The sequence below is a fragment of the Corvus brachyrhynchos genome, unplaced genomic scaffold, assembly GCF_000691975.1.
Source record: "Corvus brachyrhynchos isolate BGI_N302 unplaced genomic scaffold, ASM69197v1 scaffold2035, whole genome shotgun sequence".
Classification (NCBI taxonomy): domain Eukaryota; kingdom Metazoa; phylum Chordata; class Aves; order Passeriformes; family Corvidae; genus Corvus; species Corvus brachyrhynchos.
The window spans coordinates 16775-19377 of record NW_008238194.1 but is presented as its reverse complement, the minus strand read 5'-3'; the positions used below and the strand labels follow the sequence as shown (position 1 = coordinate 19377).

The 2603-nt window shown below is 62.5% G+C and overlaps 1 pseudogene; it reads left to right on the top strand.

The window, feature by feature from the left end:
- The first annotated feature begins 1485 nt into the window (after positions 1–1485).
- Positions 1486–2601, top strand: LOC108446618 (annotated as a pseudogene).
- Positions 2602–2603: the final 2 nt, after the last annotated feature.

Sequence of the window (2603 nt, the reverse complement as noted above, 5' to 3'; positions counted from 1 at the left end):
GGGAAGAGGTTTCAGACCAGCTCCCATCTCCTCAGACACCAGCGCATTCACAAGGATTAGAGGCCCTTCCACTGCCCCGACTGCGGGAAGAGCTTCAAGCAAAAGTCCTACCTCATCACCCACCAGCGCATCCACACTGGGGAGAGGCCCCACGAGTGTGGGGAGTGTGGGAAGAGCTTCTGGGAGAGATCCGACCTGATCCAGCACCAGAGGATCCACACCGGGGAGAGGCCCTATGAGTGTCCTGAGTGTGGGAAGAGCTTCTCCAGGAGCTCTCACTTGAGCCGACACCAACGGAGGCACCGCTAAGGGCAGCCCTGCGAGTGCCCCAAGTGCAGGAAGAGCTTCGTGCACTGCTCCAACCCCATCCCCTGCGGGAGGGTCCGTGTTGGATGATCCCCAGTGACCCCCGTTGGGCAGAGCCCCAGAGATCCGTGGTGCTGGTGATCCAACCTAAATCCATCGTTTTCATTCTCTCTGGCCCACGGGCGTCTTCCACAGCCATATGGGGATTAACTGGGGCAAAACCCACAATTTTGGAGAGAATGGCATGGAAACCCTTCCAAAAAGGATTCTTCCCACCCCCCCAAGCACGTGGATGCTCAGCTGGCACAGACAGGGAAATGCTTTTGGTTTGGCCTTGATTTTCTTTTTGTTTTCTGAAATTGGGGTAAAAATAAAGATGTTGAACTAAGATGTGGATGGGGACATGGGGGGACATGGATGGGGACATGGCCATGGGGGGGGGGCTTGGGGGGACATGGCCATGGGTGGACACCTGAGGGGACATGGATGGGGACTTTGCCATGGGTGGGGAAACAGCCGTGGGGGGAGACAGGCATGGGGGTACATGGAAATGGATGGGGACACAAACTGGGACAGCGCCGGTGCCACCACGGTGCCACCACTATCGTCTCAGCCATGGCGAAGCGCTGCCCAATGCAGTTCCTGCCACCATGTCCGCACTGTCACCACCACGGTGTCCCAGCTGAATATCACCACCCAGTAGGGTGGGTGATGGGGGCACTTGTTCAGCTGGTGACAAGTGTCCCAGAAGCGGGTGACAGCCACCAGGGTGTCCCAGAGCCACCACAGTGGCAGGGCCAGTGCAGAGGTGCCCAGGGCCACTGTGCCCAGGGGACTTCAGCCTGGGGACAGGGCAAGGGTCAGTGTCAGCCGCGGGGTCACGTGGCCCCATGCTGGGTGTCACCGGACACATCCTGGTGGCAGTGTCCGCACAGGTGCGGTGACATTGTCCCCCTGATGTGTGTCCTGGTAGCTTCGTGTCCCTTCCCCTCCATATGTCGCTGTCCCTGTCCCCTTCCGTGTGTCCCCATCCCCTTCCGTGTGTCCCTGCCCCTCCCCCTACGTCCTTGTCCCTTTCCCCCTGTGGGGCCGAAGTCCCCGAGGTCCTGGGACCGTATCCTGCAGGAGGTCCCCACATCCCTCAAGGTGTCCCCGTGTCCCGCAGGACATTTCTGTGTGCCTGTGTCCCACAGGATGTTCTCGTGGCTGCTCCTGGTGCTGAGTGTCTGTGCCCGCCCCGGCACATGTAGGGACAAGCCACGGCAGGACACCAGGACCTCTTTTGGGACTTTTCCCTCCAATTTGTGTCCTTTCCCCCTCTTTTGGGTCCTTTCCCCTATTTTGTATCCTTTCCCCCTATTTTAGGTGCCCTCCCCTTGCTTTTGGCACATTTTTGGGTGCATCACCCCTTCAACCCCCTCTGACCCCTTAACTCCCCTCACCCCCCAGCCGCTGTCCCCCCAGGTGTGTCCCCAGCTGTCCCCCCATGCCACATGGACTTGCTGCTTGACATCCTGGACGCTCTCGAGTCCCTGGCCTGGGGCAGCTCCCCCGGCACCGCTGTGGCCTTGGGGAGGGGGCTGGGGGTCTGCAGCACCCTGGGCTGCCGGGCAGTGCTGGTGAGCCCTTCGGGAACCCTGAACACCCCCCAGTTGTCACCCCAGGCCATTGGCAGCTCCTGACCGAGCTCCTCTGGCACAACCCGGTGACACTGGAGCTTGGGGCAGTGCTGGCCCCTGACGGCACCATGGTGGCCCTCAGTCCCCTCCTGGCCGGCATCGAGGTGGGGCTGAGATCTGGGGGGTTTGGGCGACCCCTCCCCACCCTGGACCCGCCCACCGACCTCCTCTTGGCTGTCACCATCGCCGAGGCCTTGGGGACATCCTTCCTTCTGGCGCGGGGGAGTGACAACAACGCCACCTGGGACCCTGGGACCCGACGGCTGCTGGGACAATGTGGAGAACCCCCAAAATCACACCTTGAGGGGTCCCCCATCCCCTGTCCCCGACCCTGTGGCCATCGGGGCCCTGGATGGGGTGGTCCTGGGGGTGCGGCTGGCCCGGGGACCCCTCCTGGTGTCCGAACAGCTCCGGGGCTACTACAGGACTGGGAACAGAAGGGGGGAGACCCCCCAGCAGTAACCGGCGCCGGGATTTTGGGGCGCTGGTGGGACAGGAACGTCTGGAGAAGGAGGTGGCGGCGATTTTGGGGCTGCTGAGGACGCTGTCGCCCATCCCGGAGCTGCTGAGGGACGTGGGGAGACCGGAGGTGGGGGCCCTGGCTCCACGGGTGGGGGC